This window comes from Equus caballus, chromosome 12 (genome assembly GCF_041296265.1).
Source record: "Equus caballus isolate H_3958 breed thoroughbred chromosome 12, TB-T2T, whole genome shotgun sequence".
Classification (NCBI taxonomy): domain Eukaryota; kingdom Metazoa; phylum Chordata; class Mammalia; order Perissodactyla; family Equidae; genus Equus; species Equus caballus.
The window spans coordinates 38,981,000-38,999,721 of record NC_091695.1 but is presented as its reverse complement, the minus strand read 5'-3'; the positions used below and the strand labels follow the sequence as shown (position 1 = coordinate 38,999,721).

General features: G+C 41.7%; 1 long non-coding RNA gene across 1 annotated transcript in view; it reads right to left on the bottom strand.

Moving 5' to 3' along the window:
- The window catches only part of LOC138916719 (uncharacterized), a 36,917-nt gene extending 18,572 nt beyond the window's left edge, over positions 1–18,345 (bottom strand). Inside the window, exons 1-2 of the long non-coding RNA XR_011424056.1 lie at positions 18,195–18,345; positions 3,492–3,659 (exon numbers count right to left, since the gene is read on the bottom strand). This is a non-coding gene — a long non-coding RNA (uncharacterized lncRNA). The remainder of the gene's footprint in view (positions 1–3,491; positions 3,660–18,194) is intronic.
- Positions 18,346–18,722: the final 377 nt, after the last annotated feature.

Below are 18,722 nucleotides of genomic sequence, written 5' to 3'. Positions count from 1 at the left end.
CAAGTATTTTAAATCTTTTGACATTTTTGACAAACTTCTCAAAATCACTTTCTAAATAAAGTCTTTTTAACCTCAAACTAACTTCAAAATGTTCCAGAAGACTCTGAAAAATCTCAAAAGATTTGCTCTTTCTCCTTATAAAAAGAGAGATATTAAACTAATTAAGCTGATTTGATATATTAAATTACACGGAAAGCATTGTCAAATAAAAAGTGATACTAAACCTGCTTTAAATTATACTTGTATGGGTATATCTTACAAATATAAGTGTTTCAGAAATTATATAAGATTCCTGAAAATTTGTCAATATCCTTGCTGTCTGCATATCAGTCATAATTCTAATTAACTTAAAATGTTATATGCCAAAAACATTAACCAAATTTCCTTGCTAATTCCATCATTTTTATAATAAGGTCTCATCAGATCTTTAACCATGGCAATTTTTAAGTCTTTTGTCATTCACAGATAGGTATTGTTTTACTCTGATGCCTTCCTGAAAGCTTTTCCAATCAAATACAAACACAACTGCTTTATCCTCAAAAAAAATCCATGCAAAGAACTCTAATAAGTATCCTGGAATACAGGGTTCTGGTAATTCAAACGTCATACCAGTAAACTGGGCAAAAAAAAATTCTAGAACTCAAATGCAGATGCTGATGGATTCATAAAATTGCGAACCCAATATCAAGCAAAAGAAGAATTAATTCCATGGGACTGAATGAACTGATGAGAATGATTATGACTCTTTGATTGAAGCATTGCTGGTTCTTTAATATTTTGTTTTCCAGACTTAAGAAACCCTTTTTTTCTTTTCTCTTAAGCTATCCATAGCTTATGGCAATCTGGCAAATTATACTTTTCTACTGGAATTGAAACATTTATTTTTTTTCTCTAGATTATCCCTCCAGAATTTGGAAGCCCTTATTGAATATTCTCATTTTCATGGCAATATAGTTATTTACATCAGTTCAATAAGAATCCATTGTCCTTATAACCAGACATAATTAAAAGCATTGGTTATTATTACTAAGGCATTGACTGGAATGTCATGTTGAGAATGATGTACATAGAATCAAATATGATCAGACAGATTTAAAAAACTTAGGTTGGATTTATGGAGTTAATGCTTATAAAGCCCCTTGAAATACCAGCCTGGTAGCTTGCTTACAGAGTTCCCAGCATTACAGATGAGTAAAGAAGGTCACTTCCTGGCAGGCCCAAAACCTCAAGATATCTTGGGGAGGTCAAGAGAGGAATTCATCCAAATTTATAGGTACTGAAGGTAAAGTCTGGTGACATGTTCCTGCACAGCTTCTTAGCCTCAAGAGACTTTTAAAAGTTTAATCTGAGATTCCTTTTAAAAGTTCCAGCAAAATAGACTTAAAAGAGCCTACATGGTCAACCACTGTTTTTGCTGCACTTGTGTAAATAGGCCAAATTTAATGAAACCAGACTTATTTTTCAAACAAACTAGTCTCACTTTTATTTTCTTTGATAAAAGTGGTGGTGACTGTAGGGAGAGAATTCTTTGTTTCAATAAAAGCCATAGCACACCCTTCTGGCTTCCCAAACTGTGTCACATCCACTAACTTTGAGCTTTTTTCCTCTTTCTAAACTGGCTCCTGCCGTTTTGTACCTTTCATCAATAATTAACGTTTCTGATTTTTCTCCCACCCTTCTGACTTGGAATGACTGAAAACTAAAACTGTCCGTTTCCCAAGGCCTTACAAGCTGGCGCTGGCCAACTTAACACAAACTTCAGAGAAATCACCACCACCGATCAGGTATGGACCAGCTTCCTGCCTGCTGCTATATGGGCCGCTCAGAAAGTTCATGAGGACACCTAATGCTATCCCCAGAGACATTCAAACTACAAACCAGAAAATTCATCGAAATTGTCCCTATCTGTCTTCAATCCACCGTCTAAAGATTCTTCAAGACCAACATGTAAAAATCTTCTGAACTGACTGCCCCTTGGACTAAAACATTAGGCTTATAATTTGCTCAAACCGTTAACTTTTGTTTTTTCTTTGTTTCTATATAAATGCCTCTCGTTAAATGCTTGATTGGTCATCATACAGAGGCCTAACTTTGGGGGGAACCCACCGGCAACACCACTGCCTGAGGTGAGAGCTGACTGTTTAACTGAACTGACATTCTCAGGACTAAGAGACTGATTCGGTGAGGATGGAGCAAGCTGCTATCTCAGTCCAGACTAGCAAAGCTCTTGGAGAAATTTCAAAGAGGGAATGGAGAGTGGCAGAACATGTCCCTCCAGAATATGCTCCTTTGGCATAAGGATTGCTTCAAGCTAAAGACAATTTTAAAAAACAGCAGGTTCAAGAAGGGTGCTCTGACCCTCCCCTTTTTCTTCCTAAAAGTGGGAGATGAAACCCCCAGATGGAATATGCCCTCCCTATATCATGAGGAAGGTAACCGTTTTATCATCACGGACAGGAAGTTGAAGCTGAGAGACTTCTGTAAAAACAAGCCTTGTTAACATAATTCTTATATTTCTTTAGCCTTTCCTTACCTTTTAGTGACTTTTCTACAATTGCCTCTCTTTGTTCAACCTAGCATAAAAACACTTAGGTTTTGTCACTTCTTGGGGTCTTCACTTCCTTATGAGGGCTCCTGTGTCACATAAAACTTGTATTAAATAAATGTGTATGCTTTTTTCCTGTTACTCTGTCTTAGGTCAACTTAATTCTCAGGCCCGGCCAAAAACCCTAAGAGGGTAGAGGTAAAATTTGCCTCTCCTACACTAGGATAATGAAATTTACAAAAAAGACTTACAAAATACAAGTCCTGTTTTCATTATTAGACTAGACAGCCACAAAATTATTCTCTCAAATTTCTATGAAACTTTCTACGAACTCTCTCTTTCCTTCTGTACTTCTCTCTCCTTGGGCTAGTAACACACAGTTCACAGATCAGTCCTGGTCCCTGGAACCCAGTTTGTGTAGCACTGGGTCTAGCCAACCTTGAAATAATTTGCTATGTTTTCATAAAACATATTCTCTTTATACTATTATAAGTAACACAATAACGAGTTTATAATAAAAACAATGTAAATCCTGTCCCCATTTTCTCTCCCTCTCCCCTGGAGCCATTTGTTTCTTTTATGAGTAAATTTATCTCTGTGTGTTGCAGCTTCTCTGGAGATCAGGCTGGAATGGAGCCAAGCACTCACATGGGATAAGAGTAGTGCCTTGGGTCATATTTTGGGGCAGAGGTGGTTGTATTAACTGCTAACATTGCAGGAGGAGAGATAATGAGAGACTAATCCGTTGTTAGGCAATAGTAAGGTGTGTTCTTGGTTTCCACTTTAGGGGTGTTCCAACCCTGGGCACCTCTAGCTTCATTCCCTCAGGCACAGAGTGGTGCCGATTATTCCAGAAGCCACTCCATCTCTTCTCCACCTGCCTTTAATCTTTCAAGGAGTTCACATACCCTGTGGGTTCCAGTTTCGGCTCGGCCACTTTACCAACCTGTTGCTTTCCTGGTGACCCAGGCTGCAGGCTCATCTGTGTGGCCCTCAGTTTTCTAATCTCCACATTCAGGATCATATCTGCCCTGCTGATGTCCTGGGGTGGTTGCCAGACAATGTTGTACATTCTTTCCTTCAGTGCCCACTCCATGACCTGCAGTAGGCAGAACTACAAAGATAAAACCCAAAGATAAGACTTACCTACAGTTCAGTGAAGAAATAGACTTAGGGCATGTATCACCTTCAACATTAAGTCATATGAAGTGAGGTCACCTCATCATCCGCTGGGGGAGTCTAGAGTGGGGCAGGGTCACCCAAGGAAGGACTCACAGTGGGTTTCCAAGGATATTTGAACTGTTCCTTCGGCTAAGGGGAGAAGATTGCAGAAATGAGATACGGGATGTCCAGGGGATGAGGCTCAAGATGTATGACCCCTATGACCAGCCATTACACTCCTGGAGAAAAATTTGTGGACGTGCACCAGGAAGCTTAGATAGCAGAGGTCAGCAAACTGCAACCCCTGGGCCACGTTCTGCCTCCAATCTGTTTTGCACAGCGCATGAGCTAAGAACTATGTTTACATTTTTTAAGCGTTTTTTTAAAACATTTTTTAAAACATTTTTTAAATTATCTAAAAATAAAGAAGAATATGCAACAGAGACCCTATGTGACCACCATGCCCAAATGTTTATCATCTGTTCCTTTACCAAGTATGTTTGCCAACCCCTAGTATATTAGAATACTCACACAGGACTGTTGATGATAGCAAAAACTGGAAACATCTGAACTATCCATCAACAGTAGAGAAAACAAATAAATTGTAGTTTGTTCATATAATGAATATTACACAGCAATGGAAATGAAGAAACTATAGCTACATGTAACAATCTGGATGATTCTCATAAACCATAGTGAGCAAATAAAATAGGACATGAAAAAATACAAACAGTGAGATTCCATTCCTATCAAGATCAAAAACAGTCAAAAGCAAAGTATCTAATTTAGGGATGCGTTTATGGATGGAAGCCTATGAAGAAAAGTAAGAAATTATTTTTTTAAAAAAAGCCAAAACTGTGATTACTTCTAGGGTTGAGGGAGGAGGTGGTGATGAGGAAGAGGCACATGGAGGTTTCTGGAATGTTGAGCAGTGTTTCATTTCCTGGTCTTTGTGGTGGTTATGTGAGTTTTCCCAGCAGAACTAACCTTGTATGTCTATGCTTTACATCTTCATCTCCATATTAGATTGTATCAGCTAGCTATTACAACAATAGTGCTTTGTAACAAACCATATAGACATTCAGTGGCTTAAAACTACAATCAATCATTCTCCCAGCTCTGGGGGTCAGCAGGGCCAGTGGCTCTCATGCATCTGCAGTGGTGGGGGCTCTCTGCTCTTTGGTTTAGGTATGCTCATTGGTGGGGGCAGCTTTGCTTTATGTATGTTCATTCCAGGCCCAGATTCAGGAGGCAGCAGCTACCAGGGGAAGCTCCTCTCATGGCAATGCCAGAGGCTCATCTAAAGCACACTGTCACTTCCACCCTATTGGCCAAAGAAAGTCAAATGGCCAAGTCCAAAATCAAGGGGTCAGGGAGTATTTTCAGCCCCCAGTGAAGCAGAAGAGTAAAGAATTGGGGCCAAGAATGCAAGTATATTTCTCCCAATAGTTGGTTAGGAGAGAAACTGAGGTTGCTTTGGGGCATCCAGTTAGGAGTCAGAAATTTGATCTACAGCTCAGAAAGATCTAGAACGTAGACCAAGGTTTGGTTCTTCTGCATTTAGGTATCAACCAATGTCCCACAAGTGACTGAGTTGTCTGGGGACAGTGTACCCAGGTGAAGCAAGAGTATCACTAACGTTGAGTTGGGCTCAGGAAGATAACCCGGTATAGGGGATTTAGACAGGGACCAGCAAAGGGGCAAAAGGAGAGGGCTAAGGAAGGAGAGAGTTTGAAACAGAACAAAGCAATGGTGCTGATGGTATAGACAGCCATAGAGTGTGGTAGGCTTTTGCTCTGTGGGGATCATCTTTAAAAAAGCAATTTTGGCAACTCTGTAGGGACTAGATTCCATCTACAATGGGTTGAGACAATAGGAGAGGATACAGGGCAGTGCTCTTGACCTTTTCCCCATTCTCTTCTACACTAGATTAGTAACTCACACTGTCATCAGTAGCAGTGTTCACCACAGCATGACTTTCAAGTGGTCATCTTCCTCCAATCCCATTTTAAGAAACACTGTTATAAAAAAAAATGGACGGAGAGATGGTGTCTAGGAAAAGATGCTATAACCATAAAGGATATCGTATGGATAATCAGCAGAGTTTGGGTTTCTGCCCTACACAAAGGTGAATTCATGGTCAATGCCCTTGAGGAATTTATTGCCTAGAGGGGAAGCAATCTGTAAACACCTCACAGGAATTCAAGGCAGGGCCACATAAGGGCTAAGTAGTCTTGCTTGCTATTTGCAGTGATGGCATTGAGAAAGAAGCTGCTAATTCTGACCCAGAAGGAGCAAGGAGGGGGCAGGTTTACAAAGGAGGAAGCATTGAGAGAGTGGGAGAAGCTGGAGAACAGATGAGGAAGGCAGCGAGTGGTGGTAGGCAGCACATGGCATGTGTAGGTGTGTATGGGTGTGGAGGGGGAAAGTGGCCCATGAGGCTGGAAAGGAAGTTTGGGGCTCCACAATGGAGGTCATCCCATGGCAGGGGGACTGGAGCTTATTTCACTCTGTAGGCAATGGGGAGCCTCCCTGGGATTTTGCAGAGGAGAGTGGTGCTGTCAAACTCACTTCTTAGAAGATCGTTGGCAGCAATGCAAAAAACTGCATTGGATATCAGGAACGAAGGATGGATACCAGGTGGCTGTTGCAATGGAAATGGAAACTCTTTGTAAACTACAAAACTGGGTACAACCTGAAGGTAGGGATGTTGATTCTGGACTCCTTCGAAGGAGCATCTCCTTGTCCTCTCCGGCACAGGGACAGTGCTGTGCTGTCCCTCCCATGGAAGGTAATGGGTTGAGCTAATGTAACATCCCCTCTCCTCCCTGGTCTTCTTGTGTGCAAGGATAGATAACAATAATAAGACTGGTTAGGGCCAAGAGCCAGGCTGTGACCAGGCAGGATGGTAGCTGTGGTCCATGTTGCAAAGGAGCAGAAATATGCCATCTTCCTCAGGTAACTCATCTTTGCCATGAGGCCATCAGGGTTCATTCACCCAAGTTTGGTAACTGCTAAATGAAAACTCATACAAGCACCAGCTAGTGGGATAGGGCTGTTCTCCAAAACAATGCTGATTTGGAATGCTCTGTCTAGGTGACCCCATTATAAACACTCAAGATGATCCAGGATTACTGATATTTTGGGGTGCTTTCAAATTATGCCTCCTGGCTTTTTTTTTTAACCAAGAAGTGTTAAAAATACCAAACCACACATCTTGATTTGGGGCTTCAGATAATATAGTCACTATAGTTATGGGACAAGTTATTTAATACCTTATGTCCTCAGTCTTCGTAACAGTAAAATAATTTAGACACGTGGTTGCTACAGTTCCCTCCTGGTCTAAGAGTCCTGGACTCTGGTCCTAGGTACTAGACACAGTGTAGCCTGCAGCACTCACTAGCAGGGTCAGAGTCATGACTTGCTTAGGTGCCCAGGCAAGCCACTTTACCTCTCTGTGCCTCAGTTTCCTTGTCTGAAAAATGGCGGTGATAATAGAACCAAACTGACAGGCTGCTGGGAGGATTAAATGAGTTAATATAAATGAAGTGCTTGGAAGAGTGTCTGGCACAAGAGAGTGCTCAAAAAGCATTAGCTATCGTATAGTCAAAAGGTGGAAGCAACCCAAGGATTTAGATAAACAAAAGTGAATAGATAACCAAAATGTATTCTATCCATACAATGGACTATTATTCAGCCTTAAAAAGGAAGGAGATTCTGACACATGCTCCAACATGGATGAACCTCAAAGATAATATGTTAAATGAAAGAAGCCCAACACAAAAAGACAAACACTGTATGATTCCACTTATATGAGGTACTTAGTGTATCAAATTCATAGAGACAGAAAGCAGAATGGTGGTTGTCAGGGACTGGGGAGGTGGGGATGTTGACTTCTGTTTAATGGAGACAGAGTTTCAGTTTTAGAAGACGGAAAAAGTTCTTGAGGTGGATGGTGGTGATGGTTGCACAACAATGTGAAGGTACTTAACACCACTGAATTGTACACTTAACAATGGTGAAAACTGTAAATTTTATGTCTATTTTACCACAACTTAAAAAAAAGTATTGGAGTGACGTCAGTGTCATGGCGGAGTGAGCTTGCCTGGGACTCTCTCCCCTCTAACATACAACAAAAAGGAGCAACCATAGTCCAACAGAAAATATCCTAATAGCACAGGAATCCTTGGAGAGTCACAGCCGCCAAGCGACGGAGGGCAGAGAGGCTGGAGCCCCCCTCGGAGAAGCTGGAACAGGGTAAGAGAGAACTTCACTCCCTCCCCTAAAGACTGGGATCGCTGCCACAGGACGCTCCATGAGGGAAGGAGTGGGGGAGGGGCCCTGCATCCAGAGGATCACCCAGGACTCCCTAGTGCCCTTGCAGCCTAAAGGGAAGCCCTCTAATGGGGCAAAAGCTTTTGCATGGGGGGGACCTCATCAAGCCGAGACCCAAGGAGACCAGATAGCAAGAGCTGACCGGGAAACCTGGGTCTGCACGCAAAAGAAAAAGCCCTGCTATGCCCCCAACCCGCGCTGTGGCGTGACATCTCGGCTGAAGGAGGAGGGCTCAGAATACATGCCTCTCAACCCCCATCCAGTGGCAATAGGCTGTAACTTCAACCGAATAATATCACAATGCAGAAAACCAGTAGTTCCAGCACCAAGCAGTTCCTCCAAGCTCCAGACCAGAGGGAAAACAATAAATACCCAGAATTACATCCTGAGGACTCAGAAATAAGTAAGCTAAATGACAATGAATTCAGAATAGCTATTGTCAAAAAAACTCAATGAGGTAAAAAAGAATATAGAGAAACAATTCAATGAGTTCAGGAGCTACTTCACAAAAGAGATTGAAACTGTAAAGAAGAATTAATCAGCCATACTAGAGATGAAAGACACAATGGAAGAGACAAAACAAAATACGGATTCCCTGAATGCTCGTGCGGACACCATAGAGGAGTGAATCAGCATAATCGAAGATAGACATGTTGAAATGCTCCAGACAGAGGAGGAGAGAGAACTGAGACTAAAAAGAAATGAAGAAAGTCTCCAAGAAATATCTGACTCAATGAGGAAATGCAACAGAAGAATTATAGTATCCAAGAAGGTGAAGAAAAGGAGAATGGAGCAGAAAGCGTGCTCAAAGAAATAATAGCAGAGAACTTCCCAAATCTAGAGAATGAGAGAGAAATGTGTGTGGAGGAAGTTTTCAGGTCTCCTAGATCTGTCAATGTAAAAAGACCTACTGCAAGACATATAGTAGTAAAACTGGCAAAAATGAATGACAAAGAAAGCATACTCAACGCAGCAATACAGAAGAAAATAACCTACAAAGGAACCCCTATCAGACTTTCAGTGGATTTCCCTACAGAAACCTTACAGGCTAGGAGAGAATGGAACGACATAGTCAAAACTTTAAAAGATAAAAATCTTCAGCCAAGAATACTCTATCCAGCAAAAATATCCTTCAGATGTGAGGGAGGCGTTAAATCTTTCCCAGACAAACAAAAGCTAAGGGACTTTGTAGCAACGAGACCCTCCCTACAAGAAATCCTCAAGAAGGCCCTCATACCTTAAAAAAGAATAAAAGGGAGAAAGGGGTAACAAATTACAGAGTAAGGAGACAAATAGATAGAATCAGAATAGGATAGCAAATATTCAGCTATAGCATTAGGATAAAGGGAAGGAAAACACCAAAAACGAAGACAATCTTGTCACTTTAACCGCAAACTCACAACACAAGTTGGAATAAGAGATGGAGGGGAGGAGAAAAGGGACTGAATCAGTTTAGGCTAAGGAAATAAGAAGGCACCAGAAAATGGACTATGCTACGCACGAGATTCTAAATGCAAACTTCAGGGTAGCCACTAAACTAAAAAGCAGAACAGAGACACAAAAAATAAATAAGGAAAAAACTAAGAAACACAGCATAAGAAACTGCAGAAATCAATGGGTAGACCAAAGCACACAGGACAAGAAACAAAGGAAATGCAGGAAAACTGGAAAGCAAGTGACGGAATGACAGCATTAAGCCCTCATACATCAATAATCACCCTCAATGTAAATGGCTTGAACTCTCCAATAGAGAGACACAGAGCGGTAAAATGGATTAAAGAACAAGATCCAACAATTTGTTGTCTCCAGGAAACACATCTCAGCTCCAATGACAAATACAGGCTCAGAGTGAAGGGATGGAAGATGATACTCCAAGCTAATGGCAAATAAAAGAAAGCAGGAGTCGCAATACTTATATGAGATAAAGTAGATTTCAAGATAAGGCAGACAAAGAGGGGCAATATATAACGATCAAAGGTACACTCCATCAAGAAGAAATAACGCTCATAAATATCTATGCACCCAACACATGAGCACCAAAGTTCATAAAGCAACTATTAACAAGCCTAAAAGAAGATTTCAAAAATGACACAGTAATAGTAGGGGACCTCAACACTGTACTCACATCACTGGACAGATCATCCAGACAGAAAATCAACAAAGAAACAGTGGAATTAAGTGAAAAGCTAAAACGGTTGGACTTAATAGACATATATAGAACACTCCACCCAAAAACAGCAGAATATACATTCTTCTCAAGCGCACATGGAACATTCTCAAGGATAGACCACATGTTGGAAAACAAGGCAAGCCTCTATAAATTTTACATTGAAATAATAAATTAAATTGAAATAATAACAAGCATCTTTGCCAATCATAATGCTATAAAGCTAGAAATTAATTACAAGAAAAAAGCTGAGAAAGGGACAAAGATGTGGAGACTAAACAATATGCTATTGAACAAGCAATGGATCATTGGAGAAATTAAAGGAGAAATCAAAAAATATCTGGAGACAAATGAAAATGATAACATGCTATACCAACTCATATGGGATACAGCAAAAGCTTTATTAAGAGGGAAATTCATCACAATACAGGCACACCTTATCAAAAAAGAAAAATTCCAAATAAGCAATCTCAAATTACACCTAACTGAATTAGAAAAAGGAAGAACAAACAAAGCCCAAATCAGAAGAAGGAGAGAAATCATAAAAATCAGTGCAGAAATAAATGCTATTGAAACAAAAAAGGCAGTAGAAAGGATCAATGAAACAAAGACCTGGTTCTTCGAGAGGATAAATAAAATTGACAAACCCGTAGCCAGACTTAACAAAGGAAAAAAGAGAGAAAGCTCAAATAAACAAAATCGGAAATGAAAGAGGAGAAATAACAACAGACTCCACAGAAATACAATGGATTATAAGAGAATACTACGCAAAACTATATGCCAACAAAATGGATAACCTAGAGGAAATGGATAAATTCTTAGACTCCTACAACCTGCCAAAGCTGAATCAAGAAGAAGCAGACGATCTGAACAGGCCAATCACAAGCAAAGAGATTGGAACAGCAATCAAAAGCACTCAAAGAATAAAACCCCAGGACCAGATGGCTTTCCTGGGGAATTCTACCAAACTTTCAGAGAGGATTTAATACCTATACTTTTCAAGCTATTCTAAAAAATTAGGGAGGATGGAACACTGCCTAACACATTCTACAAGGCCAACATCACTCTGATATGAAAGCCTGACAAGGACAGCATGAAAAAGGAGAACTACAGACCAATATCGCTGATGAACATAGATGAAAAAATTCTCAACAAAATTTTGGCAACCCAAATTCAGCAATACATCAAAAGGATCATACATCATGATCAAGTGGGATTCATACCAGGGACACAGGGATGGTTCAACATCCACAAATCAATCAACATGATACACCACATCAACAAATTGAGGAATAAAAACCACATGATCATCTCAATAGATGCAGATTAAGCATTTGGCAAGATCCAACAGCGATTTATGACAAAAAAAATCTTAACAAAATGGGGATAGAAGGAAATTACCTCAACATAATAAAGGCCATATATGACAAACACACAGCCAACATCATACTCAATGGGCAAAAACCAAGTGCCATCCCCCTGAGAATAGGAACGAGACAAGAATGCCCACTATCACCACTCTTATTCAATATAGCACTGTAGGTTTGGGCCAGAGCAATTAGGGAAGAGAAAGGAATAAAAGGAATCCAAATAGGGAGTGAAGAAGTGAAACTCTCGCTGTTTGCAGATGACATGATCTTATACATAGAAAACCCCAAAGAATCCATTGGAAAACTATTAGAAATAATCAACAACTACAGCAAAGTGGCAGGGGATAAAATCAACTTACATAAATCAGTAGCATTTCTATACTCTAATAACGAACTAACAGAAAAAGAACTCAAGAACACAATACCATTCACAATTGCGACAAAAAGAATAAAACACCTCAGAGTGAATTTAACTAAGGAAGTGAGAGACCTATACAACGAAAACTACAAGACTTTCCTGAAAGAAATGGATGATGACATAAAGAGATGGAAAGACATTCCATGCACATGGAGTGGAAAAATAAACATAGTTAAAATGTCCATTCTACCTAAAGCAATCTACAGATTCAATGCAATCCCAATCAGAATCCCAATGACGTTCTTTACAGAAATAGAACAAAGAATCCTAAAATTCATATGGGGCAATAAAAGACCCCGAATCGCTAAAGCAATCCTGAGAAAAAAGAACAAAGCTGGAGGCATCACAATCCCTGACTTCAAAACATACTACAAAGCTACAGTGATCAAAACAGCATGGTACTGGTACAAAAACAGGTGCACAGATCAATGGAACAGAATGGAAAGCCCAGAAATAAAACCACACATCTATGGACAGCTTATCTTCGACAAAGGAGCTGAGGGTATACAATGGAGAAAAGAAAGTCTCTTCATCAAATGGTTCTGGGAAAACTGGAAAGCCACATGTAAAAGAATGAAAATTGACCATTCTTTTTCACCATTCACAAAAATAAACTCAAAATGGATCAAAGACGTAAAAGTAAGACCTGAAACCATAAGGGTTCTAGAAGAAAAGACAGGCAGTACACACTTTGACATCAGTCTTAAAAGGATCTTTTTGGACACCACGTCTTCTCAGACAAGGGAAACAATAGAAAGAATAAACAAATGGGACGTCATCAGACTAAAGAGCTTCTTCAAGGCAAGGGAAAACAGGATTGAAACAAAAAAACCAACCCACTAATTGGGAAAAAATATTTGCAAGTCATATATCTGACACAGGGTTAATATCCATAATATATAAAGAACTCACACAACTCAACAACAAAAAAATCAAACAACCCAATCAAAAAATGGGCAGGGGACATGAACAGACATTTCTCTAAAGAAGATATATGGATGGTCAATAGGCACATGAAGAGATGTTCATCTTCACTGATCGTCAGGGAAATGCAAATCAAAACTACACTAAGATAGCACCTTATACCCATTAGAAAGGCAAAAATAACCAAAACAAAAAGTAACAAATTTTGGAGAAGTTGTGAAGAAAAAGGAACCCTCATACACTGCTGGTGGGAATGCAGACTGGTGCAGCCACTATGGAAAATAGTATGGAGATTTCTCAAAAAATTAAAAATAGAAATACCTTATGACCCAGCCATCCCACTACTGGGTATCCACCCAAAGAACTTGAAATCAGCAATTCCAGAAGTTCCATGCACCCCTATGTTCATTGCAGCATTCTTTACAATAGCCAAGACCTGGAAGCAACCTAAGTGCCCATCAACTGATGATTGGATAAAGAAGATATGGTATATATATATATACAATGGAATACTACTGAGCCATAAAAAAGAATAAAATCGTCCCATTCACAACAACGTGGATGGACCTTGAGGGTATTATGTTAAGTGAAATAAGCCAGATAGAGAAGGACGATCCCTGTATGACTCCACTCGTGTGGAAGTTAAATATGTGGACAAAGAGAACAGATTAGTGGCTTCCAGGGGAAAGGGGGGTGGAGGGTGGGCACAGAGGGTGAAGGGGTGCACCTACAACACGACCGACAAACAATAACGTACAACTGAAATTTCACAAGATTGTAAATTATCATAAACTCAATAAAAATTTTTAAAAAACAAAGCTATTAACTGTTGTTATCTCTGGCCTCAGCTCTCTGGACGGTTTCTCTAGAGAGGAGAGCCCAAACAGATGTGACGATTATTGTCTGCCCCATACCTCTGGGAGATAGGGCTCAAATTTGCTCCCTCCTCGAACCTTCTGATACAGTAAGTTATCTTTTCCCCTTTAAGTCCAATTCTATCCTTGTTGTGCACCAGGAGAGCTATGGAACAAATATCCTTGATGATGGAGTCAAGGGAAGCCAGAGGAGAAGCAGTGGGAGCTCTAAGCAGAGGGTCCTCCCCGATTCTGCTGGAACTCTGGCTGCAGCTCCCGACCCTCACCATCCTAACCCTGCGCACTGCTGCGCTGGAAAACAGTTTCCCCAGAAGCTGGATGCCCGCTGGGGAGCTACAGAAGTGGGTTCTGGTGGCGTCCCCTTAGGTTAGCACCAGGGTTATGGCAGGTACGCGAGGAACAATACTAAGGCTCAGGTGACTGTTGAGTTTCTTGGTCCTTGGGTCCCATTCGTGCTCTCAGCAAAGCCCTTTTCCCCTGGGACCCATGGAGGTGAGGGCCAGCAGGCCAGTGCCTTGAGTGGGTGATCCTTAATTATAATCCGGCCCAATAAAATGCCAAGGGCAGGGGCCCTGTCACTGGCTTTCTCTGGAGAAATCCTTTTCCATGCTCTTTTTAATAAATCTTTACTGAATACATCCTATAAGCAGGACTGAGAAGTGGTGCCGCTCAGCCTTAGCAGCACGTTGAGACCACCTTACGGAGCTTGACAAATCCTGAGGCCACACCCAGCTCCCAGAGGTTCTGGGTTCATTGGTAGAGATGTGACTTGGGTATTTGGATTTTTTTAAAAGCTCTCCAGATGATTCTATATGTACCCAAGGTTGAACACCACTGCTCTAAAGATCAAATAGACTGTGGCCTCCATGCACAAAGGGGGTGCTGCAGCAGAGGGACCTTAAAAAGAGCCAGGGAAGGCCAGGCCCCACAGTGATGGTTTCACAAGGAAGGATCACGGACCAGGCGGCATTCCGCTGTTTCTCGCGGTCAGGAGCCATTAACCAGGAGCTGGTTTGGTCTGTGGACACACAGTGACCTGACGGCCCTGCCTTATGTGTTGAAAACATGGTTTTGTAAAATGCAAAATAGTTCCCCCAAATGGCTACTTTTCTGCCAGTCATGGTGTCTGGGCTTTTCCCTTTGGCTTGCTCTGTCACTGCTGGGAGAGGTGTGGCCAAAACAAACCTCATCACGCCGTCCTGTGGCTGTCTGCTGAGTGCAGAAGGCCCCAGCCGACTTCAGCTTTCTTGACGTAAGAGCAAAGCTGTCAGATGCGTTTCTTCATACAGTGAAGTCGACCGTCTCATCTGTTTTGAAATCCATGAGCGGCAACATGCTGACTCACTTCCCTTAGCCCGTGGAGTTACACTCCTTCCTGGATCAACAACCCCCCAGAGTTCACGGGAGGGGTGAACACCACCTGATTTACAGCAAGGGCCTTGAACTCTAGTTTGACTCTCTCACTATTGGCGGGGTGGGGGGCGGGAGGAGGCTGCATGGACAGCTAGGTGGTATTTCTGGGCTCTGAGATCGTTGTAGGAAAGGAGACACCTAAATACAAGATGTGGCCATCCTAATTTAGACCTTTGAGGAGAGGACCAGAATGTTTCTCCTCGTTGTGTGGAAGACTTGAGTGTTCTGTGGGCAACTCTGACATTAACTAGCTTTTGTTCAGTCATTCAAGACCTCTTCATCGCCAGACAGTGTTCTAGGCTCCTGAAAAATGGCCATGGAAAGACAGATATGGACCTTGCCTCTTTTTTCTTTCTTTTAAAGACTTTATTTATTTAGAGCACTTTTAGGTTTACAACAAAATGGAGAGGAAGGTACAGAGATTTCCCATATACCCCCTGCCCCACGCAGGCATAACCTCTCCTATTATCAACAGCACTCGCCAGGATGAGACACTTTTTACCAAGGGTGAACTGACATTGACACATCATAGTTCCCCAAAGTCCCCAGTTTACGTTAGGGTTCACTCTCGGTCTTGCACATTCTGTGGGTTTGGATAAATGTACAATGACACGTATCTATCATTATAACGTCACACAGAGTATTTTCACTGCCCTGAAAATCCTCTATGCTCAGTCTATTCACCTCCCCACCCTGACTCTCAACCTCTGGCAACCACTGATGTTTTTACTGTCCCCATAGCTTTGCCTTTTCCAGAATGTCACATAGCTGGAGTCATACAGTACACTGCCTTTTCAGATTGGCTTCTTTCACTTAGTAATACGTATTTAAGGTTCCTCCACGTCTTTTCATGGCTTGATAGCCCATTTCTTTACAGGGCTGAATAATATTCCGTTGCCTGAGTGTACCACAGTTTATTCCTTCATTCACCTGCTGAAGGACATCTTGATTGCTTCCAAGTTTTGGCAGGTATGAATAAAGGTGCTACAAACATCATGCGCAGGTGTTTGTGTCAACGTGTTTTCAACTCCTTTGGGTAAATACCAAGGAGCACAGTTGCTGGATCATATGGTAAGAGGATGTTTAGTTTTGTAAGAAACTGCCAAACTGTCTTCCAAAGTAGCTGGACCATTTTGCAGTGGAATCTCGTTGTTTTCATTTGCATTTCCCTAACGACACATGAGATGGAGCATCTTTTCATATGCTTATTTGCCGTCTGTATATCTCCAAAGATGAGGTGTTTGTTAATGTCTTTGGCCTATTTTTAAATGGAGTTGTTTGTTTTCTTATTATTGAGTGCTAAGAGTTCTTTGTATATTTTGGATAACAGTCCTTCATAGGATGTGTCTTTCGCAAATATTTTCTCCCAGTTTGTGGCTTGTCTTCTAATTCTTTTGATGTTGTTTTTTGCAAAGCAGAAGTTTTACGTTTTAGGACCTCCTGATGTGTGGTTGGGGAATAGCATTCACTCTGGGCTGTTCTTTTCCCCCAGTTTTATTGAGATATAATCGACATACTGTACTGTATAAGTTTCAGCCATACAGCATCATGACTTCACTTACATACATCGTGGGACTATTCTTTTTTAATTAATTAATAATAACTGACACTTAGGGAGTGCTTACTGTACGCCAGTTTTGTGCTAAACCCTTGATTTGCACTCCTTTTTTAAATAGCTATTTCCTTTGATCACAATTCCCACTCTCCTTTTCCCTATAAGCGATCATCCTGACATGTTTCCTATATGTCCTTGTTTGTGCTTTTGAAATTTCAATTGTTGTTTTCCACACGTGTATTCTAATTTATATGTATGTTGGATATGTTTATGTAAATTAGGGTGCACTCGCCCTTTCTTCCAGCATTGTTAGCGTGGTCCACCTGAGTTGCTGTCTGCGCATTGACCCCGTTTCTCATGGCTGTGTGATGATCCATAGAGTGCAGCCGCCAGGTTTTACCTGTCCATTCCCCTATTGAGTCTTATGATTTTTTGGGGGGGAGTTTTTTTTAAGAAGTCCGTCCTCACCTCTAGTCCATAATGATGTGACCCTACAGAGATTCTCTCCGTTAACGTCATAGCTGTTATGTCACAGTTAGGGCTGCTGTCTGTCCACACCCTAGCTTTGTAAATGGTGTTGATCAGGGATTCAGATTTGCGTGTCTTTACTGACTTTACTCACTGGACCTTCATAACAGCTCTCTGAGGTAGAGGAGAAAACCGAGGGCAAAGAAGGTCAAAATGCCAGCAAGTGGCAGAACCCAAATCTGATTTTGTTTCTTCAAATATCAAATAGCTGGACCATATTACAGACCTCCAGGGCGAGGCAGCAATAGAGCCCGGGCCCAGAGTGTTATTAATTACCTGGTAAAAGAATGAGGCCGTTGGTTCCATCTCTTGGAATTAGTTCAATCAGAAATGCTGGCGAACCCCAGGAAGGGCCACACCCAACCTCCAGCTTCCGTAGGAAGCCCCTTCCCATCTCTCTGACCCCTCCACCACGTAGGCAAAGCACACAGCCTACTCCAAAGTAACTCCCCCTCCCTCAGCTTAGGGCCTCCTTTCGCTGTCTGTCCTAATATTTTGTGCTCATAAACTCTAATAAATCATAATTAGTGACATGGAGTGAGCACTCTCCATGTGCCAGACAGTGTTCTAAGCACATCACATGTATGCCCTCATTTAATAGTCAAAACAACCCCATGAGGTGGGTATAATCATTGTACCCATTTTGCAGATCATAAAACCAAGCCCAAGGTTCTCACTACCAGTAAGCAGCAGAGCAGGGATACGAGCCCAGGCCACCGAGCACAGAGCGTGCACTTCAGCCACTGCGTCTCACTGTCCCTTGTAAGGTACGTGACAGTCCCATCCAGGCCAGGTACAACTATCAGAAATGATCAAATACAGGGAATTGAGTTGGCTCTGACTTTCATTTTGAGAGTCGTGGTAAAAAATGCTGCCATTTGATATTCCAGCCTCCAGACTCACCTCAATGAAGACTTGTCGTGATCTCAGAGGCCTGATTTCTTCACATCCCTGTTGGAGTGAGAGACCTTGAACATCTTGCTCTGCAAAGAAAGCCCACCTGGTGCATTAAGGCTTGCCGTGTGTCAGAACTTTACTAAGTGAACATTCGGTTAACTGCAGAGCCCCGTTTCCCAGCCCAGCCAGACAGCAGGGCGCTTGTCACTGTGTTTGGCCCATGCTCTTAGTCCTTTTGTGTAACCGAGTCCTGGGGACTGCGGTACAATGCTTCCCGGAGCCTGTGCTGGCTCTAGGGCCTTTGTTCTTGTCTCCCGTGACCCATTGTTCTGATCCTTCGCTTTCTGCGTTGTCATCTTGTTTTTCCCCATCTCAGTGACTGTTCATTATCTTTATGTTTTCCCCATCCTTCACTCTTGCCTCCAGCTTTTATCTCTCCTCTTGACCTCTTCCTTTCTCATGTTCAAGTGACATCTTATCCACCCGTCCTTTCTCTGCCCTTCTTTTTCCCCTAAGCTTTCATGCTAAATCCAT